The sequence below is a fragment of the Arachis hypogaea genome, chromosome 11, assembly GCF_003086295.3.
Source record: "Arachis hypogaea cultivar Tifrunner chromosome 11, arahy.Tifrunner.gnm2.J5K5, whole genome shotgun sequence".
NCBI classification, from domain to species: Eukaryota; Viridiplantae; Streptophyta; class Magnoliopsida; order Fabales; family Fabaceae; genus Arachis; species Arachis hypogaea.
The window spans coordinates 97,993,122-98,019,760 of record NC_092046.1 but is presented as its reverse complement, the minus strand read 5'-3'; the positions used below and the strand labels follow the sequence as shown (position 1 = coordinate 98,019,760).

The 26,639-nt window shown below is 40.1% G+C and overlaps 1 non-coding gene across 1 annotated transcript; it reads left to right on the top strand.

The window, feature by feature from the left end:
• The first annotated feature begins 16,485 nt into the window (after positions 1–16,485).
• On the top strand, positions 16,486–16,592 carry LOC112724367 (small nucleolar RNA R71). Its single transcript, XR_003163532.1, has one exon. It is a non-coding gene; the product is annotated as a small nucleolar RNA R71 (small nucleolar RNA).
• Positions 16,593–26,639: the final 10,047 nt, after the last annotated feature.

The following is a 26,639-nucleotide window of genomic DNA, read 5'->3' as shown; positions in this document are numbered from 1 at the left end:
TTGATCCTTTGAGGAGGATAGAATCTCGCCAAGAATTTGTTCACCACATCTTCCCAGGTTGTTAAACTCTCCTTCGGGAAGGATTCCAGCCATTTAGATGCTTTGTCCTTGCGTGAGAAGGGAAACAGAAGCAGTCTGTAGGTGTCAGGATGAACACCATTAGACTTCACAGTATCACATATCCTCAAGAATGTCGTGAGATGTTGATTGGGGTCTTCTTGGACACTTCCTCCGAATGAACAGTTGTTCTGAACGAGGGTGATGAGCTGTGGCTTTAGTTCAAAGTTATTGGCACGTATGGTTGGCTTTTGGATGCTACTTCTATAGTTTCCTGGGTTTGGGTTTATGTAAGATCCCAGAACCCTTCTCGCTTGTCCCGCATGATGCACTGGACCTTCTCTGCCATGGTTGTGAGCCTCTTCTTCATGATAGTTCTCCATATTCTCATCCATGTTTGGTTCAAAATACTATTCCTCTTCCTCAACACTAACGACTCTCTTTCTTCTTGCTTCCCTCCTTAGTCTAAGGAAGGTTCTCTCCGGTTCAGAATCAAAGGAAGTTAAAGCCCCGCTTCTTCTACCTGTCATACAACCAACAAGGCACAAGCAAGAAAGAGATAAATGCAGGAAGTATTCTTGTCAGAAATGCTGTTAGTGTGAGTGATGCAATATATCAAACAGTTAGTTGGTTAGTGAACTGAATTGTAACAAATAAGAGAACACTACAAACAGGTAATGGATAAAGGAAAGAAAATAACTACAACTGAAAGTAAATCACTCAAATGAAATTAAATCAAACAAAAGAAAAATGCTCAATCTAGGTAATCAACCAATTTAATCATTGTTGATACAAAATCAATCCCCGGCAACGGTGCCATAAACTTGATGCACAGAAACTTGTCTCTCAACAATTTTCCCTCGGCAAGTATACCAAATTGTCGTCAAGTAAAAACTCACAATAGAGTAAGGTCGAATCCCACAGGGATTGATTGGTCAAGCAACTTTAATCAGAGGAATTTTCTAGTTGAGCTGAGCAGAAGTTGATTTGAGAGTTGCAGAAAATTAAATGGCGGGAAAGTAAACAGCAGAAATTGTAAATGCTAGAAATAAAGAACTGAATATAAATGTAGAAAATAAATTGCAGAATCTTAAATGGGAAATGGGGAAGACGAAGATAAAAGTAAATGGTAGAAAGTAAAGAGAATGGGTAAGATCAGAAACGGGAAATTCATTGGGTTCAGGAGATGTTGCATTCTCTGGATCAAGTTCATTTTCATCTCTTCCTCAATCAATGCATTCATTGATCTCCTTGGCAATCTTAAGTGATTGAATTTCAATTCCTTGGTAATTCAATCTCTCAAATCTTGATCAATAGCCAATTCCTTGGTCTAATTGCTCATGAGAAGAGATGAAGTATGGTCACTAATTATACCACATGTATTTCCAAATCAAAGTATTGGGAGAATTATATATCACCATATCCGTCCAAACCCCAATTTGGTCCAACATGAGAAAGCATTTCTAGCATGAAGAGAAAAGAAAGAGATCCAAGTATGAATAGCTTCTTTTCCAAGATAACTATCCAATTGGATGAAGATTGAAAGCTTTCTAGTAAAATCAAGAGAAAAGAAAGAAGAAGAATAATGAAAACTATTATTGATCCATCAAATTACAACAGAGCTCCCTTAACCAATGAAAGGGGTTTAGTTGTTCATAGCTCTGGGAATGGAAAGCAATGATGGAAAATACATTCTCAAAGTAAAAACTAGAAGTTGCAGAGAAAGTAAAATTATACAGAGAGTGGTTCTGAATGCCCAAAAGCTTCCCCAAGCTCCCTTCTCTAGTTCAAAACTACTCCTATATATACTACTCTTCTGATCTTCTAGTTGGATCTTCAAGTCTTTAGATATGGGACTTTGGATCCTGAGTTGAAGCAGCTTGGAATCTTCAGTGGGCTCAGCTTTACTTGCAGAGAAAGTGTGAAGTAGGCATGGACTTTAGCTAGGACGTTAGTGGTGTTAACGTTAAGTAAAAATGTGGGTTCGAGAACGTTAGTGACAATCACCTTTTTCACTAACGTTCCTAGCCCAACATGGTTCACGTTAACTTCAACGTTAGTGGCACTAACGTGACCACTAACGTTGCCTCTTGGTCCATCACAAGCGTTATTGGCATTCACCTTTGCCAATAACGTTGCTCTTATCCCCCCTTTTCTCATGTTAGAGTCCACGTTAGTATAACTAACGTGGCTCTTAACGTGGGCATGCCTTAGCCTCGAGAGCGTTAGTGATACTTACCTTTGACACTAACGCTCCAAACGCCCCTTCTCATGTTAGTGCCTCATGTTAATTGTCTTAATGTGGCCACTAACGTGGTGGTGATTGCCATCTCCAACATTAGTGACAAAGGTGAGTGTCACTAACGTTGGCTCATCATTTCTTTCCACCACGCTAACGTGGCTCATAGTGGCTTGATCCAATGTTAGTGACAAAGGTGAGTGTTACTAACGTTGGCTATTCCTTACTCCTCCCATGTTAGAGTTCACGTTAATGTAGTTAACGTGACTCTTAACGTGGCTAATTGGGCTTAGTCCAACGTTAGTGACAAAAGTGAGTGTCACTAATGTTGGCTTTGTCTTCCTTTCCACGTTAGAGTTCACGTTAACTGAGTTAATGTGACTCTTAACGTGGCTAATTGTCAATTTGGAGCATTAGTGGTATTCACTTTTACCAATAACGCTGGAGCTCCCTTTCTCTCCATGTTAACTACCACGTTGATGTAGTTAACGTGGCAATTAACGTGGGCCATGATGGTTTCGAAGGCGTTATTGGCAATCACTTTTCTCATTAACGTTGCAAGTTTATTCCTATTCCACGTTAGTGGTCATATTAATTAGATTATCGTGGCTGCTAATATGGTTCTTCCTTGCTTCCTTTGTCTTGAAATCAAGCAAATAAAGTGCATCAAAGCTCTAATCCAAGTTATGAGACATGCATTATCCAATTTGTCATTCAATTCATGCATAATTCTCATAAAATCACATGAAACTCACAATGTTTGCTTGAATCAAGATGTAAGTGATTATCTACCCAAAACATGCTTATTAACTAAGAAAATGCATGAAACTACCCTGAAACAGTAAAGAAAAGATCAGTGAAACTGGCCAAAATGCCCTGGCATCACTCTCTGCTTCTTTCTTCTTTTTTATGAATGCACATATGACGCGGACGCGTCAGCGACGCTCGCGCGTCCCGTGCCCCTTTTTTTTTATGCAGAATGTAAAATGAAGATGTTGATGCAATGTTATGAATGACACTAATAAACATAAAGTAGAATAAAATAAAATAAATTAAAACTAAGGCTGAAAAGGAACGATCATACCATGGTGGGTTGTCTCCCACCTAGCACTTTGCTTTTACGTCCTTAAGTTGGATGGTCTTCAAGCTCATTCTGCTTCTGTTGGTGCGTCCTCTAAGAGGAAGACTTTTAGTTCTTTGTGTTCCTTCATCTTCTCACCATGATAAAGCTTCAGGCGATGTCCATTGACCTTGATGCAATTGGAACTTGAAGGATGACGCAGGTGGAAGATGCTATATGGCTCTGCTTTCTCCACTCTGTAGGGACCTTCCCATCTGGATCTCAGCTTTCCTAGCATGAGTCTCAGCTTGGAGTTGTAAAAGGAGAACCAAATCTCCTGGTCTGAACTCTCTTCTCTTGATATGTTTGTCATGCACAGTCTTCATCTTCTCTTTGTATAATTTGGAGTTATCATAAGCTTCAAGTCGAAGAGTCTGCAGTTCTGCTAGTTGCAGCTTCCTTTCAGCACCAGCTTGTTCAAAATTCATATTGCATTCCCTCACAGCCCAGAAATCCTTGTGTTTCACCTCTACTGGGAGGTGGCAAGCCTTTCCGTACACTAAGCGGAAGGGACTCATCCCAATGGGTGTCTTGTATGCTGTCTGATATGCCCAGAGCGCATCTTGTAGCCTCGTACTCCAGTCCTTCTAATGAGGCTTTACTATCTTCTCCAGAATATGCTTTATTTCTTTATTAGATACCTCTGCTTGACCATTGGTATGCTGTTGCTACCTTGTGAACAATCCCATGCTTCTTCAGTAATCCTGCTAGTCTCCTGTTACAAAAGTGAGTACCTTGATCACTCACGATTGCTCGTGGAGATCCAAAGTGACAGATAATATGATTTCTAACAAAGGAAATAACAATGTTAGCATCATCAATACAGGTAAGAATTACTTCCACCCATTTAGAGACATAATCTATAGCTAATAGTATATAAAGGTATCCACTAGAATTTGGAAATGGACCCACGAAGTCAATGCCCCAAACATAAAAAATTTCACAGAAAAGCATAATCTGTTGAGGCATCTCATCCCTCTTGGATATATTACCAAACCTTTGGCATGGGGAACAAGATTTACAAAAGGCAGCAGTATCTTTAAAAAGAGTAGGCCACCAGAATCCACAGTCTAGGATTTTTCTAGCTGTTCTTTGAGGGGCCAAAATGTCCTCCACTCTCAGAAGAGTGGCAGGCCTCTAAAATGGACTAGAATTCTGATTGAGGCACACACCTTCTAATTATCTGGTCAGCACCACACCTCCATAAATATGGATAATCCCATATATAATATTTAGACTCGCTTTTTAGTTTGTCCCTTTGATGCTTAGTAAAATTAGGAGGGGAAGTATGGCTGACTAGATAGTTAGCTACAGGTGTATACCAAGGAACTACTTTAGATACTGTATGCAAGCTAACAAATAGGAAAGCATCATTGATAGGAGTGGAGTCATCCTTAATGTGCTCAAGGCGACTCAAGTGGTCTGCCACTAAATTCTGGTTACCACTCCTATCCTTAATTTCTAAATCAAATTCTTGCAGCAACAGTATCCAACGTATTAGCCTTGGTTTAGACTCTTTTTTAGCTAATAAATACTTTAGAGCTGCATAGTCTGAGTACACTACCACCTTAGTACCAAGTAAATAGGCTCGAAATTTATCCAGAGCAAAAACAATGGCCAAAAGCTCTTTTTCAATGGTGGTGTAATTAGACTGAGCAGCGTCTAGGGTCTTAGACGCATAAGCAATTACCAAAGGATCCTTACCTTCGTGCTGAGCCAGCGCCGCTCCTACCGCATGGTTAGAGGCATCACACATAATCTCAAAAGGCTGGCTCCAATCTGGTCCTCTCACAATCGGAGCTTGAGTCAGGGCGATCTTCAGCTTATCAAACGCTTGCATGCAATCCTCACTAAACTTGAACTCAACATCTTTCTGCAGTAGTCTGTATAAAGGCAATGCTACCTTACTGAAGTCCTTAATAAATCTCCTGTAGAAACCTGCATGGCCAAGGAACGAACGGACTTTCCTCACGGAGGAGGGGTAAGGTAAACTAGAAATGAAATCTACCTTTGCTGGATCTACAGAAATACCAGTATTAGAAACATGTCCTAGAATAATACCTTGTTTTACCATAAAGTGACATTTTTCAAAATTCAATACAAGGTTTGAACTAACACACCTGTCTAGTTCTCTAGCCAAACTATCCAAGCTAAGATTAAATGAATCACCATATACGCTAAAATCATCCATAAAAACTTCCATACAGTTCTTAATAAGATCTGAAAAGATACTCATCATGCATCTTTAGAAAGTAGCCGGTGCATTACATAAGCCAAAAGGCATCCTCTTATATGCATACGTTCCAAAGGGACATGTAAAAGTAGTCTTCTCCTGATCTTCAGGAGCTATATGAATTTGGAAATAGCGTGTATAACCATCTAAAAAGTAGTAATGGGATTTACCTGACAGGCAATCAAGCATCTGATCAATAAATGGCAAGGGGTAGTGATCCTTGTGAGTAGCTTGGTTAAGACGCCTATAGTCAATGCAAACCCTTCATAAATTCTGCACTCTAATTGTCAGGGGTTCTCCATGCTCATTCTTTACTGTTGTGACTCCATACTTCTTGGGCACCACTTGTACTGGACTGACCCATTCGCTGTCTGAGATGGGGTAAATGATATCTGCTTCAAGCAGCCTGGTCACTTCTTTCTTGACAACTTCTAAGATGGTGGGATTCAATCTTCTTTGGTGTTGACGGACAGGCTTTGATCCCTCTTCTAAGAATATTCTGTGCTCACAACCTTAGGGCTGATGCCTACTATATCCTCCAAACTCCACCCGATTGCTTTCTTGTATCTTCTCAGAACACTAAGCAGCTGCTCCTCTTGTTGGGAACTGAGTTCCCTTGCAATGATAACTGGGAACTTCTGATTATCCTCAAGGTAAGCATACTTGAGGTGAGGAGGAAGGGGCTTTAATTCCAATTTTTGCTCATGGCTAGTCTCTGGATTATCTTGGGCTAATGATAATGGCAAGGTATCTTCATTGTGTTCAGAGGGTGTCCCCACACTTGGACCTTGCTCCAAGTGCTTCTCTTCTACTTCTTCTTAGTGAACTTCAGCTACAGTTTCATCAATGATGTCGAACTGGAAGATAAAATGATCTTCTAGAGGGTGCTTCATAGCTTCATTTAAACTGAAACTCACTGCTTGATGCACGGAAATTTGTCCCTTAACAAATCTCCCTCGGAAAGTATACCGAATTGTCATCAAGTAAAAACTCACAATAGAGTGAGGTTGAATCCCACAGGGATTGATTGGTCAAGCAACTTTAATTGGAAGAATGTTCTAGTTGAGCTAAGCAGAAAGTGAGTTGAGAATTGCAGGAAATTAAATGGCGGGAAAGTAAATAGCAGAAAATAAATGACGGGAAGTAAATTACAGAATCTTAAATGGGGAAGGGAAGTTTAGCATGAAAGTAAATGGCAAAAAGTAAAGAGAATGGGTAAGATCAGAAATGCGGAATTCATTGGGCTTAGGAGATGTTGCATTCTCCGGATCAAGTTCATTTTCATCTCTTCCTCAATCAATGCATTCATTGATCTCCTTGGCAATCTTAAGTGATTGAATTCTAATTCCTTGGTAATTCAATCTTTCAAATCAGATCAATAGCCAATTTCTTGGTCTAATTGTTCATGAGAAGAGATGAAGTGTGGTCACTAATTATACCACATGTATTTCCAAATCAAAGTATTGGGAGAATTATATGTCACTTTATCTGCCCAAACCCCAATTTGGTCCAACATGAGAAAACATTTCTAGCATGATCTCTTCATCCCTTTTCCAAGGTTCAGAAAAGATCCAAGTATAAATAGCTTCTTTTCCAAGATAACTACTCAATTGGATGAAGATTGAAAGCTTTCTAGTAAAATCAAGAGAAAAGAAAGAAGAAGAATAATGAAAACTATTATTGATCCATCAAATTACAACAGAGCTCCCTAACCCAATGAAAGGGGTTTAGTTGTTCATAGCTCTGGGAATGGAAAGCAAAGATGGAGAGTACATTCTGAAAGTTAAACTAGAAGTGCAGAGAAAGTAAAATACAGAGAGTAATTCTAATAATGCCTAAAGCTCCTTTCTTGTTCAAATCTCTCCTTATTTATACTATTCTTCTAATATTCTAGTTGGCTCTTCAAGTCTTGGATATGGGCCTTTGAATTTTGAGTTGAAGCAGTTATCTTCTTCAGTTGGCTCAGCTTTACTTGCAGAGAAAGTGTGAAGTAGGCAGGGACTTTAGCTTAGGGCGTTAGTGGTGTTAACGTTAAGTGAAAATGTGGGGTTGAGAACGTTAGTGACAGTCACCTTTTTCACTAACGTTCCTAACCCAAAGTGGTCCACGTTAACTTCAACGTTAGTGGCACTAACGTAACCACTAACGTTGACCCTTGGCCCTTCGCAAACGTTACTGGGGTTTACCTTTTTCAATAACGTTGAGAGTACCCCTTTCTCCCTACGTTAGAGTTCACGTTAGAATTGTTAACGTGGCCTTTAACGTAGGCTTGCCAAATCTTCGAGAGCGTTAGTGACACTTACCTTTGTCACAAACGCTTCAGACACCCCTACTTCCCATGTTAGAGTTCACGTTAACTAGGTTAACGTGACTTTTAATGTGGTATTGATAGCCATCTCCAACGTTAGTGACAATGGTGAGTGTCACTAATGTTGGCTCATCATCCCTCTTCTCCACGTTAGCTTCCACGTTAATGTAATTAACGTGGCAACTAACATGGCTCATAGTGGCTCAATCCAACGTTGGTGACAAAGGTGAGTGTCACAAACTCTGGTGATTCTTGCTCCCTCCACATTAGAGTCCACGTTAACTAGGTTAACGTGGCTTTTAACGTAGCCAATATGGGCTTAGTCCAACGTTAGTGACAAAGGTGAGTGTCACTAACGTTGGCATCACCTTCTTCTTCCACGTTAGAGCTCACGTTAACTAAGTTAACGTGGCTCTTAACGTGGCCAATTGCCCCTTTTGGAACGTTAGTGGCACTTACTTTTACCACTAACGTTGGAGTTCTACTTCTCTTCCACGTTAGCTTCCACGTTAACATAGTTAACGTGGCAATTGACGTGGTCTATGATGGCTCACGAAGGCGTTATTGGCAATCACTTTTCTGATTAACGTTGCAAGCTAGCCTTCATTCCACGTTAGTGGTCACATTAGCTAGACTAACGTGGCTACTAACATGGTTCTTCCTTGCTTCCTTTGTCCTAAAATCAAGCAATAAAGTGCATCAAAGCTCTAATCCAAGTTATGAGACATGCATCATTCAATTTGTCCTTTAATTCATGCATAATTCTCATGAAATCATGTAAAATTCACAATGTTTGCTTGAATCAAGATGTAAGTGATTATTTACCCAAAACTTGCTTATTTCCTAAGAAAATGCATGAAACTACCTTAAAACCATAAAGAAAAGGTCAGTGAAACTGGCCAAAATGCCCTGGCATCACAACACCAAATTTAAAGCTTGCTTGTCCCTAAGCAAGTACTGGAACAAGAGAATGATGAATAAAATGACAAGATGAATGAATCATTATTGTGGAAGTAATGTTCTTGGTTTTATGAGGTTTCATGTATAGCAACTTAGGTTCATTCCTTTACTGGCTTTCAGACCTTTATCATGCCTTGGAATACTCACTTGATTGCACCTTTTGAGACTTTTATTTATTGATCCCTTTTGTCTTTCCAAGGTTTATTTCATCCTTAGGCTAAGTGTTCTGTGATGGGGCGACTCTTTAAGATAAGCTTTCAGCCAACATTCCCGAACCAGTTGGTTCAAGGTACTGGGTGTTGAAACACCCCTAAGGACTTACTCCCTCAAGTCTCTCTCCCCCATACATGCACACCACAGGCACATGGTTTGTTATTTTCTTTCCTTGAGGTCTTGGTGTCCAGCACCTCTTTGGGTTACTAAATGTTCTGTAGCAAGGTTGCTCTTGATATTGGATTTTCAGTTGATAATCCTGGGTTAGTTAACCTAAGTTACCAAGTGATGAAGCACTCCTAAGAACTTATTCATCCAAGCAGATCCTTAGTACAAGAGCACCACAGACACATCCCTCAAGTTTCAAGCCCTTGGTGCCTAGCCTTATTCTTTATTAACTTTTCTTTCTTTTTCAACTCTTATTGTTCTTTTCCTTTTTCTTATTAGGATCTTATTATTTAGCTAGTCTCATGGGGTGTATTTCAAGTATATGATTCAGGACAGATAGTTGCCTTCCCACCTTGTTAGTGAACCAACTCAGCTAAGTGATTACTACACTACAAATTTAAGGACCTACTCCACAACTTGAACATCACTCTGGTCTTTCATAACATCTCTTTTTTTTTTTATTTAGCTTAAAAGGACAAGCATACAATAAGTAAGATGAAAATAAAAACAGGCAACTTGAACCAGCAAGCATAGACCTAAGTAAGGAGAATACTAAAGACAGAATTGAAATTCCTAAACTACCATGGAAGCATGTTCTATTTCATACATGATTTTCCTTATTTAAAAGACTTGAAAAAGAAAGATGGAACAATGAGGGAACTCCACCACCTTTTACTCATGGGGTTGTTCATGCTCTCCCTCCTGTTTGTCTTCCCTGTGTTTTTCTTGAGTGCTTGCACTCCCACTTCCCTTGCTCTTTCCAATCAACTTCTTCCAGAAGCCAGCATCTTCCATCTTCTTTTTCAATGTTTCCTTCTGCTGTTTCACCTTCCTTTCCTCTTGTTCTGTGAGATCTTTTTGGACCTCATCCTACCTAGGGATTGCAGAGTGTAGATTATGCATATGACTAGACATATAGTTCAACTTGGCTTGAGTGTTTATGTTGAACTCCTCCCTATGTAGTTGCCATCCTTCATTAAGTACACTGAACTCATTGAATGCCTTCGTCTGAGCTAGCTGGCGTTGGTTGAGTTCTTGAAGGCGTTAATCTTGACGCTCTTGCCTTTCAGTCACTTGATTGATGGCTTGAGTGAGCTGGGAATAATGTTCCATTTGCTGTTTCTGCCACTCCCCTTGTTGATTCATCCAATTAGAAAGGAGTTCTTCTTGACGATCCATCCTTTGGGATTGAACGTGTAGTTGTTGCTCTTGCCCTTCCATATATCTCCTTGCCAAGTCCTCAATGGCTCCTTGAATGTGTCCCAGATTTATATTGGTTGAATCATAGTACTCTTCTTGCTGATATTCTTCCTGTTGAGGTTCTTCTTGGTGAGGTTCTTCTTGTGGTGTTCTTCTCCCTATTTGATGCCTTCTTTGTTGTTGGGCGGGTGTCACATACGTTATACGCTGGAGCGTAACCATCCTTCCAGGGTTTACCCAAGTTGGATTGCTGTCCTCAATGACTGCCTTCGCTTTCGTACACAGCCTAAGGATGGTGCTGGGGAACCAAAGTCTAGCACCTAGATCTTTCTTCTCGGCTGATTCTTGAATCCCCTCAGCTATAATTTCGTTCACATTGATGCCTCCACCCCTTACTAAGCAGTGTACCATAGTAGCTCGAGTAATGTTGACCTCAGAATTGTTTGCAGCTGGGAGGATAGATCTCCTCACAAGTTCAAACCATCCCTTGGCTTCCGGGATGAGGTCTCCTCTCCTAATGAACCGAGGTCTTCTATCTGAATACCTTTCCCAGTCAGATCCTATAACGCACATATCATTCACAATTTCTTCAAGTTCATCATTGTCGAGGCCATTACTTATTCTCACGTGATAACTGGGCTCATCAAAATGTGGTGATTTCAGCTGAAGAACCCTTGTTATGGCATTGGGGCTGAAGTCTACCTCTGTTCCTCTCACGTAACTTTTGAAGGTGGGGGCCTTGGTTTTGTCTTCTCTGACCACATTTGCATAGAATTCTTTGATGAGGTTTGCATTTATCTTTGCTTCTGGGTTTGTGAGCCTTTGCCAACCCCTTTGTTTGATCTTCTCTCGAATCTGTGGACATTCATCTTTGTTGAACTGGAATGTTAACTCAGGCAATACCTTTTTGAGCTTTATCCATTCAAATTCACATTCATGGAATATAGTTTTGAATTTCCCTTCATCAAAAGGGCTGCTCTCAACCGGTTCCTTTCTCTTTTGCCTCTTGGAGCTTGATGATGCCATGAATGATTTTTGAAAAGTGAAGGTGTTGAGGTTAGCGATGAGTGGTGGAATTCGGTTGGGTTTGGATAGGATGTAGCTTGAAGAATTGTACTTCGAGAGTGAGAAGTTTGAAGAAATAGTTGTTGGAATGTGAAGGGAAGTACGGACTAGGAATCACTTATATAGGAAAGTGATGAGTGAATGAAAGGTGTGGATTGATGGGGTGGTTGTGTGATGGACGGATGGGGTTCAGCATGGGATGAGCATAAGGATCATTAACTTTATGATGGTGTTGGTTCAGTTTCCAAGCTTGTTCTTCTTCCAATGTTGCATGGCATCAATTCCCAATGCAATCCCCTTGGAGACACGTGTACAGTCCTCTCCTTTTGTGGTAGCCGAACCCTTCAATTGTCCCATCAATCCTCCTACAAAATAAAAGAAAAAATAGAATTGTGGGAAGTGGCGGCAAAATTTAAAAGACAAGAAAGAGTAACTACTTTTTAAAATTTTTGTTGTTAACTACTAAGTGCTATTCACAAATGCAAACCAACTGACTAATTAAATTTCCATGTATGCAACCTTGGTGACACCAAACTTAGTTTGTGGCAATTTGGTGTAAGATCATTTGTTCAAGGTGCTAAGAGTGACATGCTATGAGTTGCATTCATGTCCTCTTATTGTGCCTTGAACACCAAACTTGTTCTTCACTATATGTTGCATAAAAGGATTTATTCAAGGATATGTCAAAGTTGATTTGCGATCCATGAACCTTGCTTTATTAACTACTTTAAAAGCATGTAAAACATGGGTTGCCTCCCATGAAGCGCTTCTTTAGCGTCACTAGCTTGACGTTCTTCCTTTGTCAGGGTGGTTGGTAATGCTTCAAATCTTCCCCTCTTGTAGTAAACCTATATCCATTGGCTTCATCAATGATCTCTACATGTTCTAGGGAGAGAACTTTGTTGATGGTGAAAGCCTTAGGTAACTGAGATGGGATGGTGGGGAGAAGATGTGGGATATCTAGGAAGTAAGCTGAGATCACTTTATCCCCTGGAGAGAAATCTTCTGTAGGGATCTTTTTGTTCCTCCATCTCCTTGGTATCTTCTTCTTTGTTTCTTTTGCTGTTATCCTGATCTTTGTGGTCTCTTTTCCTAGGGGGATTTTGTTACTGGTCCCATATGATTCTGGTGGTTTTGGCTCCACTTGAGTTTTTTTTAGCTGTAACAGCTGCTAATTATTTTGTTCATCACCCAAAGGAATTCCTGAGTGTACAGCTTGTGCCTCAATGCTTATTTCTCCCACCATTGCTCTGTCATGCTCTGTCCTTAGTTTCTTGCCTTCCTGACTTGCTTCTTGTGAGGGTTTGAAGACATTGAAGGTGAGTTGTTCGTCATGTACCCTCAGTATTAGCTCTCCTCGCTCCACATCTATGAGCGCTCTGGCTGTAGCTAAGAATGGTCTTCCCAATATGATTGGGTGAAGATGACTTTCTTCCATTTCCAGTATGACAAAGTCTGTGGGAAGGAAGTAGTTCCCAACCTTCACCAGCACGTTTTCAGCCACTCCTATTGCTTGTTTTTGAGTTTTGTCCGCCAGCCTGATGACTATGTCTGTGAGCATCAGCTCATTGATTTGCAGCTTCTTCATAAAGGATAAAGGCATTAAGTTGATGCTTGCTCCCAGACCACAGAGTCCTTTATCAAACATTGTTTCTCCTATGGCACAGGGGATGTGAAAACTCCCTGGGTCCTTCCTTTTTGTAGGCAGCTCCGGTTGAATGAGAGCACTGCACTCCTTATTCATCACTATGGTTTGTCCTCCCTTGAGTGAGCTTTTCCTGATCAGCAGCTCCTTCATGTACTTAATGCATGAGGGCATTTGTTGGAGGGCCTTGATGAAAGGTATGTTTTCATAGAGAGATGAAAATATGTCAAGAAACCTTGAGTATATTCTCTTCTCTACGCCACCATTGAGTAACTGGGGAAAGGGTTCATAGAGTCTCAGCAGCCCCTTCTGTGTAATTGTGATTTCTTGATGCTTCTCTTCCTGCTTTCCTGCTGATGTATCTTCAGGTTGTTCTGATGGTTTGTTCGGCTCTTCCTCAGTCTCCTTATCACTTATAGTAACCATCTTGCATTCTTCCCATCTGACTTTCTTTGCTTCACCTCTCGGATTTTTCTCTGTGTCACTTGGAAAGCTATCAGTAGGTTTGGGAATCTTCTCAGATAGGTATCCCACTTGAAATTCTAGCCTCTTGATGGTGTCTCCCTGATTCTTGATATTGCCTCGCACCTCCTCTTTGAACACCTTGTTATCTTGAATTCTCCTTGCATATGCCTTCATGTAGAGTCTCAATCTTTGATAGTCTTTCTTCTGATGATGGAGAGTTGAGATTGGAAGGAAGAGAAAGGCCATTTTGACTTTGGTATGGATGTTGAGAGGTGTTGTTGGGTGGGTGTTGGTATGACCTCTGCGTGGAGTGTTGGTGAGTTTCATTGTTATTGGGGTTATGGCGTCTCTGATCCTGGCCTTGGTCTTATTGATTTTCCCACCCAAAGTTTGGGTGATTCCTCCAACCAGGATTATATGTTTTGGAGTATGGGTCATGATTCTGCCTAGGTGAATTCCCAATGTAGTTGGCTTATTCCTGATCACCCTCTGCTTCTTCATTCACTCCTTCTTGGGTTGCTGCTGAAGTGGTGATTGCTGCTACTTGATTCCTCTCCATCTTCTTGGTGAGGTCTGATGACAAGTCATCTTAGCCTAGTTTCACTAGCCTTTTTCTTTGTTTTTATTAGGTTTTATACACTTTCTTGCATTCTAAGTAAGTAATTTGGAATGGAAATGCATGACTTCTTTAAATTAAACAACCACCATTTAATTGATGCTAAATCATGAGGTTTAGGATAAATTTCATTGATTTTTTATGATTTATAAACCTTGTGAATTTGGTGATACTTTGATTGGTTGTTTTGATTAATTGTAGGTGAAGAAAAGAAGAAAAGAAAAAAGTGTGGCCAAGGAAGGAAGAAGTGTGGCGCAACAATGAAGGAAAACCATGAAGCTCACTCCAAGAGCACCATGCTCACCAAGGGAGTGCTACATTTTCTCTCAAGAACCAAGGCACAATGCTCTGCTCACTTTGTGAGCTGAGCATAATATGAGGCCAAGAAACAAGGAAAGGAAAGACCAAGCTCAGCTCACCAAGTGAGCATTATCGGGCATGCATCCAAATAAATTCAAAGAAATTGTTTGACAAGTGTATTCTCCAAGATTTGAACCCATGACCAAAGGGGGTTGGGGGAACGCTAATCACAAGAGGAAATAAGCCAAAAATGGCCAAATGCATCATCCAGGATTCGAACTCAGCACCTAGAGGAAGCAAGGAGCAAGGCACCACAAGAAAACCAAGGAAAAGCTCTAGCGCATGCACTCATCAAGTTTCGAACCAAGGACCCCTCCTTGTGAGCACCAAGGCTCAGCTCACTTGGAGGGCTGAGCGCTACCCTTGGTGCATCTTACAAGCGCATCTTGACACGGTCAAGGGAGGGCAGCGCGCAACAATTTTTCACCAAGGCACCAATTGCACGCTACCCCTGATGCTTCCCCCAACAATTGCACGCTACAAAGGGTCCTCACACTAAGCATCAATGCTCAGCTCCCCACTTGAGCTGAGTATCCCCCTGGAAGCAAATTCTTCATAGGCTGAAAAATCAATCAAAAATCCAATTAAATTCAAATCTTCACCAAATTAAAAGCCCATCCAAATTCCAATATCCAAGAATAGAAAGTGTATAAATAGGAGTTAGTTTGATGTAATTAGGACCTCTAGACTTTACTTTGAATTTTCCTTTTGAACTTTCATTTTCATTTTGCGTTTTTACTTTTGAATTTAGATCTTAGAAAATTAGGAAGGAGAATTGATCTCTCTTCTTCCTTGTTCTTGCTTGAGCACTCTTTTATTTTCTTGTTTTGGATCTTGGGTGGAGAATTGAAGAACTTCTGTTTCAGTCTCACCTTGAGATCTTATTTTAATCTTCTGCATAATTGAATTTCAGTTTCTGTTTACTGCTTCATCTTCTCTTCAATTTTGCAATTTACTTTTCTTTATTTCCTTTGCAATTGTTCTTGTTGGATCAAGGAAGGATTTGAGATCTAGACTTGTTATCTAGTCTCTTCCACTCCTGAGATCTTCAACTTCTTTTTAAATTGCTGCAAATTAAGCACAAGTCATTTTCTGTTTACTCTTCAAGTATTTTCACTCTTCTGTTTGAGATCTATTTCAACTCAATTCATCTTCTACTTTCCTGTTTAATGCAATTTACTTGTTCTTGTTTAAATTCTGTAATCCCAATTCCCAATTCCTTTTATGATTCAAGCAATTTACATTTCTTGCACTCTAAGATTCTGCAATTTACATTTCTTGCAATCTAAGTTTCTGCAACTTACATTACTTGCACTTTAAGATTCAGTACTTTTACTTCTTGTTCTCTTTACATTTCATGCAATTTAGCTTCTCACTTTATATTTCAAGCACTTTAGCTTCTGTCAATTACAAACCACTCAAACCAATACTTGATTCGCTTGACTAAATCAACCACTAAACTAAAATTGCTTAATCCTTCAATCCATGTGGGATCGACCTCACTCATGTGAGTTATTATTACTTGATGCGACCCGGTACACTTGCCGGTGAGTTTTGTGTTGGATCATTTTCCACACATCAAGGTCAGCTAATTGCTTGGCAATCATCTTGTTTTGAGCTAGCAGTGCATCCACATTGTTCAGCTCCATCACTCCTTTAGTGTTGCCTCTTTCAGGAGCATAGAAGTAGTCATTCTCTGCTACAGTCTCAATGACATCTATGGCTTCTTCAATGGTCTTCTTCTTGTTCAGAGATCCCCCGGATGAGTGGTCTACTCCCTTCTTTGATTCATACGAAAGGCCTTCATAGAAAATGTGCAACTGCACCCATTCATTGAACATATCTGGCGGGCATCTTCTTGTCAAGTCTTTAAACCTCTCCCATGCTTCATATAGAGTTTCACCATCCTGCTGCCTGAATGTTTGTACCTCAGCTTTCAACCTGTTGATCCGTTGAAGAGGATAGAATCTTGCCAAGAACTTGTTCACCACATCTTCCCAGGTTGCTAAACTCTCCTTTGGAAAGGAATCCAGCCATTTAGATGCTTTGTCCTTGAGCGAGAAGGGAAACAGAAGTAGTCTATAGGTGTCAGGATGAACACCATTAGACTTCACTGTATTACATATCCTCAGGAAGGTGGTTAGATATTGATTGGGGTCTTCCTGGACACTTCCTCCGAATGAACAATTGTTCTGAACAAGGGTGATAAGCTGTGGCTTCAGTTCAAAGTTGTTGGCATGTGTGGTTGGCCTTTGGATGCTACTTCCACAGTTTCCTGGGTTTGGGTTGATGTAAGAACCCAGAACTCTTCTCTCTTGTCCAGCCTGATGCGCTGGACCTTCTCTGCCATGGTTGTGAGCCTCTTCTTCATGATGGTTCTCCATATTCTCCTTCATGTCTGGTTCAAAGTACTCTTCCTCTTTCTCAGCACCAACTACTCTCTTTCCTCTTGCTTCCCTCCTTAATCTAAGGAAGGTCCTCTCAGGTTCAGAATCAAAGGAAGTTGAAGCCCCGCTTCTTCTACCTGTCATACAACCAACAAGGCAAAAGCAAGAAAGATAGATGCAGACAGTAATTTCTACAGAAATGCTATTAGTATGAGTGATGCAATATATCAAACAGTTAGTGGGTTAGTGACTGAATTGTAAACAACTAAGAAAATGGGTAGGGAAAAGGGGAGAAAATAGCTAAACTGAAAGTAAATTACTCAAATGAACTTAAATCAAACAAAATAAAAACAAATGCTCAATCTAGTTATCCACCAATTTAATCATTGTTGATACAAAATCAATCCTCGGCAACGGCGCCATAAACTTGATGCACGGAAACTTGTCCCTTAACAAATCTCCCTCGGCAAGTATACCGAATTGTCGTCAAGTAAAAACTCACAGTAGAGTGAGGTCGAATCCCACAGGGATTGATTGGTCAAGCAACTTTAATTGGAAGAATGTTCTAGTTGAGCTAAGCAGAAAGTGAGTTGAGAATTGCAGGAAATTAAATGGCGGGAAAGTAAATAGCAGAAAATAAATGATGGGAAGTAAATTGCAGAATCTTAAATGGGGAAGGAAAGTTTAGCCTGAAAGTAAATGGCATAAAGTAAAGAGAATGGGTAAGATCAGAAATGGAGAATTCATTGGGCTTAGGAGATGTTGCATTCTCCGGATCAAGTTCATTTCCATCTCTTCATCAATCAATGCATTCATTGATCTCCTTGGCAATCTTAAGTGATTGAATTCCAATTTATTGGTAATTCAATCTCTCAAATCAGATCAATAGCCAATTCCTTGGTCTAATTGCTCATGAGAAGAGATGAAGTGTGGTCACTGATTATACCACATGTATTTCCAAATCAAAGTATTGGGAGAATTATATGTCACCATATCCGCCCAAACCACAATTTGGTCCAACATGAGAAAACATTTCTAACATGATCTCTTCATCCCTTTTCCAAGGTTCAGAAGAGATCCAAGTATGAATAGCTTCTTTTCCAAGATAACTACTCAATTGGATGAAGATTGAAAGCTTTCTAGTAAAATCAAGAGAAAAGAAAGAAGAAGAATAATGAAAACTATTATTGATCCATCAAATTACAACAGAGCTCCCTAACCCAATGAAAGGGGTTTAGTTGTTCATAGCTCTGGGAATGGAAAGCAAAGATGGAGAGTACATTCTGAAAGTTAAACTAGAAGTGCAGAGAAAGTAAAATACAGAGAGTAATTCTAATAATGCCTATAGCTCCTTTCTAGTTCAAAGCTCTCCCTATTTATACTATTCTTCTGATTTTCTAGTTGGCTCTTCAAGTCTTGGATATGGGCCTTTGGATTTTGAGTTGAAGCAGTTATCTTCTTCAGTGGGCTCAGCTTTACTTGCAGAGAAAGTGTGAAGTAGGCAGGGACTTTAGCTTAGGGCGTTAGTGGTGTTAACGTTAAGTGAAAATGTGGGGTTGAGAACGTTAGTGACAGTCACCTTTTTCACTAACGTTCCTAACCCAAAGTGGTCCATGTTAACTTCAACGTTAGTGGCACTAACGTGACCACTAACGTTGACCCTTGGCCCTTCGCAAACATTACTGGGGTTTACCTTTTTCAATAACGTTGAGAGTACCCCTTTCTCCCTACGTTAGAGTTCACGTTAGAATAGTTAACGTGGCCTTTAACGTAGGCTTGCCAAATCATCGAGAGCGTTAGTGACACTTACCTTTGTCACTAATGCTTCAGAACGCCCCTACTTCCCAAGTTAGAGTTCACGTTAACTAGGTTAATGTGACTTCTAACGTGGTACTAATAGCCATCTCCAACGTTAGTGACAAATGTGAGTGTCACTAATGTTGGCTCATCATCCCTCTTCTCCACGTTAGCTTCCACGTTAATGTAATTAACGTGGCAACTAACGTGGCTTATAATGGCTCAATCCAACGTTAGTGACAAAGGTGAGTGTCACTAATGTTGGTGATTTTTGCTCCCTCCACGTTAGAGTCCATATTAACTAGGTTAACGTGGCTTTTAACGTAGCCAATATGGGCTTAGTCTAACGTTAGTGACAAAGGTGAGTGTCACTAACGTTGGCATCACCTTCTTCTTCCACGTTAGAGCTCACGTTAACTAAGTTAACGTTAACGTGGCTCTTAACGTGGCCAATTGCCCCTTTTGGAATGTTAGTGGTACTTACTTTTACCACTAACGTTGGAGTTCTACTTCTCTTCCACGTTAGCTTCCACGTTAACATAGTTAACGTGGGAACTGACGTGGGCTATGATGGCTCACGAAGGCGTTATTGGCAATCACTTTTCTCATTAACGATGCAAGCTAGCCTTCATTCCACGTTAGTGGTCACGTTAGCTAGACTAACGTGGCTACTAACATGGTTCTTCTTCCTTTGTCCTGAAATCAAGCAATAAAGTGCATCAAAGCTCTAATCCAAGTTATGAGACATGCATCATTCAATTTGTCCTTTAATTCATGCATAATTCTCATGAAATCATGTAAAATTCACAATATTTGATTGAATCAAGATGTAAGTGATTATTTACCCAAAACTTGCTTATTTCCTAAGAAAATGCATGAAACTACCTTAAAACCATAAAGAAAAGGTCAGTGAAACTGGCCAAAATACCCTGGCATCACTGCTCTGCCATCTTTCTCAAAGGAGTAAGTCCCTGAGAATGCATCCAACTTGAACTTTGAAGTCTTCAGGAATGATCTTCCAAGCAGGATTGATGATGGTCTTCCTGAGTCATTAGGGGAAATTTCCAAAATATAGAAGTCAATGGGAAATGTGAGCCCCTTAATGCTCACTAATACATCTTCAGCAATTCCAACTACTGTAATAATGCTCTTATCTGCTAACACAAAACGAGCTGCCGACCTTTTTAAGGGAGGGAGCCTCAAAGCATCACATATAGACAATGGCATTATACTAAAACACGCTCCTAAATCACACATGCAGTCAGAAAATATTACACTTCCAATGGTGCAATTAAGCATGCATGGACCTAGATCACTACATTTTTCAGGTATACCTCCCATTATAGTAGATATAGAACTATCTAAAGGAATAGTTTCTAATTCATTAATTTTATCTTTATGTATGCATAAATATTTTAGAAACTTTTCATATTTAGGTACTTGTTGAATAACATCAAAAAAGGGAACAATTACCTCAACCTTTTTGAAAATTTCTACCATTTTGGGATCAAGTTCAATCTGCTTCCTGGGTTTTCGTGCAAGTTGTGGAAATGGGATAGGAATGGCACCACTTGCAGCTTCTGTGTCCTTTGGTGCTTCATTCCTTCGCTGAGCTACTTCTTTTTCAACCTTGTCCTGGACTTCCTCCTCCTCTTCAGCATCTTCTACTTCAACCATGTCTTCTGCAGTGTGGTTCTAGACCTCAAGGTGATGGCATTGATGCCACCCTTGGGGTTAGGTAAGGGTTGAGAAGGAATTCCACTGGAGCTTGAAGGCTGGTTGGTGAAGCAGGTAATGAATCTATCCGGGAGACGAGAGCTTGTAAAGTGGCATTCAGACCATTTAGAGTAGAGTTCAGTGTAGTCTGCATGTCTTATTATCCTTGTGCAAGAGAACGAAGCATCTCGTCATTTGATGAGGAAGGGGGATAAGTGATCTGAGGGACCTGTTGTTGGTTGTGCTGGGGTCCTTGGGACAGCCTTAGGTGAGGTGCTCTGTAAGGCTGGTTCTTATTCTGCTGTCTGTTGTTGTTGTTCCACCTCTGATTCCCATTGTTGTCTCTGCCTCCTCTGTTATAGTTGTCCCTCCAGCCATGGTTGGAATTATCTCTCCAGCCCTGGTTGGAGTTGTCCTGCCACCCTTGGTTATAGTTCCCACCTTGGTTGTAGTTGCCGCCTTATTGATTGTATCCTTGATTCGGGCAGTCATAGAAGTTATGAGTGGCTGCCACAGTGTTGTCTTCTTGTTGGAGCTGCGGGCACTCATCAGTATAATGACTATAATCAGCACAGATTCCGCATACTCTTTGGGGAACTAACTATTGGCTTTATTGTGGTGGGAGAAGCTGTTGTTGTTGTTGATTTAACTACATCTGCTTCAGTAGGTTAGACATTTCACATATACTCCGTGTAAGAGCAATAGTCTCACTGCTAGAGGAAACCTCTGCAACAGTCTTTGAGTGGCTATTCCTGTGCCTGTGATTTCTAGTGGACTCAGCTAAGTCACTGATCAGTTGCCATGCTTCATCTGCGGTCTTGTACTTTTTCAGAGAACTATTACTAGCACCATCTAGTGTAGTTTTATCCCGAGGCTTCATGCCTTGAGTGAAGTAGATGATTAACACTAGCCTGTCAATCATGTGATGGGGGCATGCGTCCAGAAGGTTCTTGACGCGCTCCCAGTACTCATAGAGAGTCTCTGATTCACCTTGAATAATGCAGGAGATCTCTTTCCTCAATCTATCTGTAACTTCAGTTGGAAAGTATTATTCTTGGAATTCTCTCCTGAGCGTATCCCAGTTGGTAACAGTTGCTTCAGGTTGGAAGTAGTACCACTCCCTCGCCTTTCCCTCAAGAGAAAACGGGAAGGCAGTAAATAGAATAGAAGCTTCATTTGCACCATGATGCCTAACAGTAGAACAGGCTGTCTGAAAATCCTTGAGGTGCTTGATAGGCTCCTGAGCAGGTAAGCCATGAAACTTAGGCATCAAGTTGATTAGTACAGTCTTCAGTTCAAAATCTGCAGCCAGAGTTGGATGATGTACTTGATATGGCTGCAGTGTAAAATCTAGGGCTCCAGCTTCCTGGAGAGTAATCCTCCTAGGTGCTGCCATGTTATCTGTACGTGAATCAACTGAATTAGTAGTAAAGGAGCTTATTTCTTCCTCAGATGGCGGTTGATGCCAGGGCATTTTGGCCAGTTTCACTAACCTTTTCTTTACTATTTTAGGGTAGTTTCATGCATTTTCTTAGAAAATAAGCAAGTTTTAGGTAGAATTACACTTACATCTTGATTCAAGCAAACATTGTGAATTTTATATGATATCATAAGAAATATGCATGAATTTAATGACAAATTGGATGATGCATGACTCATAACTTGGATTAAAGCTTTGATGCACTTTATTTGCTTGATTTCAGGACAAAGGAAGCAAGGAAAAGCCACGTTAGTCTAACTAACGTCACCACTAACGTGGAATGGGAGCTAGCTTGCAACGTTAATGAGAAAAGTGATCACCAATAACGTCTTCAAAGCCATCATAGCCCACGTTAATTACCACGTTAACTACATTAACGTGGTAGTTAACGTGGAAGAAAAGGAAGCTCCAAGCATTAGTGGTAAAAGTAAGTGCCACTAACGCTCCAAAAGGGCAATTGGCCACGTTAAGAGTCACGTTAACTCAGTTAACGTGAACTCTATCGTGGAAGAGGAAGATAATGCCAACATTAGTGACACTCACCTTTGTCACTAACGTTGGACTAAGCCCATAGTGGCTACGTTAAGAGCCACGTTAACTTGGCTAACGTGAACTCTAACTTGGAAGGAGCAAGGAATCGCCAACGTTAGTGACACTCACTTTTGTCACTAACGTTGGACTAAGCCACTAGGAGCCACGTTAGTTACCACGTTAAGTGCATTAACGTGGAAGCTAACGTGGAGGAAAGAATTGATGAGCCAACGTTAGTGACACTCACCTTTGTCACTAACGTTGGAGATGGCAATCACCACCACGTTAAGACAATTAATGTGGGGCACTAACGTGAGAAGGGGCATTTGGAGAGTTAGTGACAAAGGTAAGTGTCACTAACGCTCTCGAGGTTAAGGCATGCCCACGTTAAGAGCCACGTTAGTTATACTAACGTGGACACTAACATGAGAAAAAGGGGTTAAGGGCAACGTTATTGGCAAAGGTAAACGCCAATAACGCTCGCGATGGACCAAGAGGCAACGTTAGAGGTCATGTTAGTGCCACTAACGTTGAAGTTAACGTAACTCATCTTGGGCTAGGAATGTTAGTGCAAAAGGTGATCATCACTAACGTTCTCGAACCCACATTTTCACTTAACGTTAACGCCACTAACGTCCTAGCCAAAGTCCATGCCTACTTCACACTTTCTTTGCAAGTAAAGTTGAGCCCACTGAAGATTCCAAACTGCTTTAACTCAAGATCCAAAGGCCCATATCCAAGACTTGAAGAGCTAACTGGAAGATCAGAAGAGTAGTATATATAGGAGTAGTTTTGAACTAAAGAAGAGCTTTTGGATTGAGGGGACTATTCTCTGTATAATTTTACTTTCTCTTCAACTTCTAGTTTTACTTTCAGAATGCATTCTCCATCTTTGTTTTCCATTCGGAGAGCCATGAACAACTAAACGCCTTTCATTGGGTTAGGGAGCTTTGTTGTAATTTGATGGATCAATAATAGTTTTCATTATTCTTCTTCTTTTTTTTCTCTTGATTTTACTAGAAAGCTTTCAATCTTCATCCAATTGGGTAGTTGTCATGGAAAAGAAGCTATTCATACTTGGATCTCTTCGGAACCTTGGAAGAGGAATGAAGGGATCATGCTAGAAATGCTTTCTCATATTGGACCAAATTGGGGGTTGGGCGGATATGGTGACATAAAATTCTCCCAATACTTTGATTTGGAAATACATGTGGTACAATCAGTAACCATACTTCATCTCTTCTCATGAACAATTAGACCAAGGAATTGGCTATTGATCAAGATTTGAGAGATTGAATTACCAAGGAATTGGAATTCAATCACTTAAGATTGCCAAGGAGATCAATGAATGCATTGATTGAGGAAGAGATGAAAATGAACTTGATTCGGAGAATGCAACATCTCCTAAGCCCAATGAATCCCCCATTTCTGATCTTACCCATTCTCTTTAATTTCTGCAATTTACTTTCATGATAAATTCCCCATTCCTCATTTAAGATTCTACACTTTACTTTTCGTCATTTATATTCAGCTCTTTATTTCCAACATTTACATTTTTTGCTATTTACTTTCCGCCATTTAATTTCCTGTAACTCTCACATCAAATTCTGCTTAGCTCAACTAGAATATTCCTCTAATTAAAGTTGATTGACCAATCAATCCCTGTGGGATTCGACCTCACTCTATTGTAAGTTTTTACTTGATGATAATTCGGTATACTTGCCGAGGTAAATTGTTGAGAGACAAGTTTCCGTGCATCAGCGGTTCAGATTCACCCTCAGATGAGACTGGTGTATCGATAACAATCACTTCACCACCCTCTGAGGCTAACCTGTGCCGAGCTCACCTAATACGTGAAAGAGTTCTTTCAATTTCAGGATCAAATGCAGCTAAGCTCGGATCAGGCAATGAACGCGTCATTCAATGAAAGAAACATACAGCTCATGGTAATACAATAAAATAAAATATGCAAATAAAATAGAAATATGTACACTAATTAATAATTTAGCACACAATTACAACTCCCCGGCAACGGCGCCAAAAATTGGTGCGTGGCAGAAATTAGACCAATTAAGAGATTATAATATAAGAACAGCGTTGCGAGTATAGCTCTTAACCAGCAAAAATCCACCTCATCAATTTAGAAAGGTTGTCACAAAAGTTTAGAATAAAAAATACTGGGAGTATGAGTCCCAGGTCGTCTCCCAACGAGTTGCTAGAAAGGGTGCTAAGTTATTAATCAGGAGTTTCTAGGTAATTTTGAGTTTGGGCAATGAGTAAACAAATAATTGTAAATTAAAGCAATGAGAATTAAAAGAGATTTATAATATTCTAAATAAAAAGCCTTGACTGGGGGAATGATTAATTGGAAGTTCTATCCTTGTTGGAATTCTCTCAAGTGTAGTATAAAGAGGTTGTGGTTTTCACTTAGTTAACCCTTACTAAATAAAGAAAAGTCAAGTGATTAAGCTAACTCTTATTCGCAAATCCTAGTCCTCTCCCTTGGGAAGGTCTAGCGTTAGTAAATACAGAATTAGCCAACAACTTCCAATTTAACTAATTACTTGAGCATTCCAACTCAAGTGTCTCCTTTTAATCAACCCCCATGTCAAGTACGGAATCTACTCCATTGACATGAAAATTACTTGCATAGAATTAAAAAGGGAATAAAAGAAAGACATGATAGACAATAACTGCAATTTAATTTAAAATAAAGGTAATCCTTTGCATTAACAATCGATGAAAATAATCCAATTGTAACTCTAAACAAGAATTAAGAAAATCGAATAAATAAAAGAGTAAAAAAACAAACTAGGATAGTATCTTCAACAGAGGTGATGACTCTTCAATATCCAAAAGCAAAAGCAATAAACTATGAATGTATGAATATAGAGAAAACCTAGAGGAAGAGTAATTTTCTCTCTAGATTCAGATCTAAAAACCTAAAACTATGCTAATGAGAATGTCTGTTGAGTCTCTGCAGGTTCCCTGGCTCTAGTCTGTACTCGGCCCAAAATCGCCCCTGGTGTTTTCTGTTATTTCTGCAGATCGCGCATGTCATGCGTACGCGTCAGTCACGTGTGCGCGTCATTTGGTGAATTTCCTTGTCACGCATACGCATCAGGCACACGCACGCGTCATCTTGCAGAACTCCAATCCACGCGTACGCATCAGGCACGTGCACGCGTCGCTGCAAATTTCTCCATATCTCGCGCTCGCATGAGCCATGCGTGCGCGTCGATGCTCGCTGGTTATCTCCTTAGTTTCTTGTGTTCCTTCCATTTTTGCAAGCTTCCTCTCCATTCTCTAAGCCAATCCTGCCCTATAAAGCCTGAAACACTTAACACACGGATCACGGCATCGAATGGTATAAAGGAGAATTAAAATATACAAATTAAAGATCTTTAGGAAGCAAGTTTTCAACCATAGAACAAAACTAGGAAGGGATTGTAAAATCATGCAAATCATTTGAATAAGTGGGTAAAGACTTGATGAAACCACTCAATTAAACACAAGATAAACCATAAAATAGTGGTTTATCAAAGCCATATGCTTCTAGGCAACTCTCTTGGCAACAACCTCCCCATATTTGTATAGCTACTACCCACCTCTTGATGTACACCAATACAAATCAAACCCTCAACATTATGTTCAACTTTACTCATAAGTCACATCACACTATCACCAAATACCTCCCCATGAGCCTAACCTATACCCACCATACCATCAACCTTTTGTGCTTCATGAACAACCTTATTGATGCCAGGGCATTTTGGCCAGTTTCACTGACCTTTTCTTTACTGATTTTAGGGTAGTTTCATGCATTTCCTTAGAAAATAAGCTAGTTTTGGGTAGATATTCACTTACATCTTGATTCAAGCATACATTGTGCACTTTACATGATTTCATGAGGATTTTGCATGAATTTAATGACAAATTGGATGTTGTATTTCCCATGACTTGGACTAGAACTTTGATGCACTCTATTGCTTAATTTCAGGACAAAGGAAGCAAGGAAGAACCACATTAGCAGCCACGTTAATCTAATTAACGTAACTCCTAACGTGGAATGGGAGTAA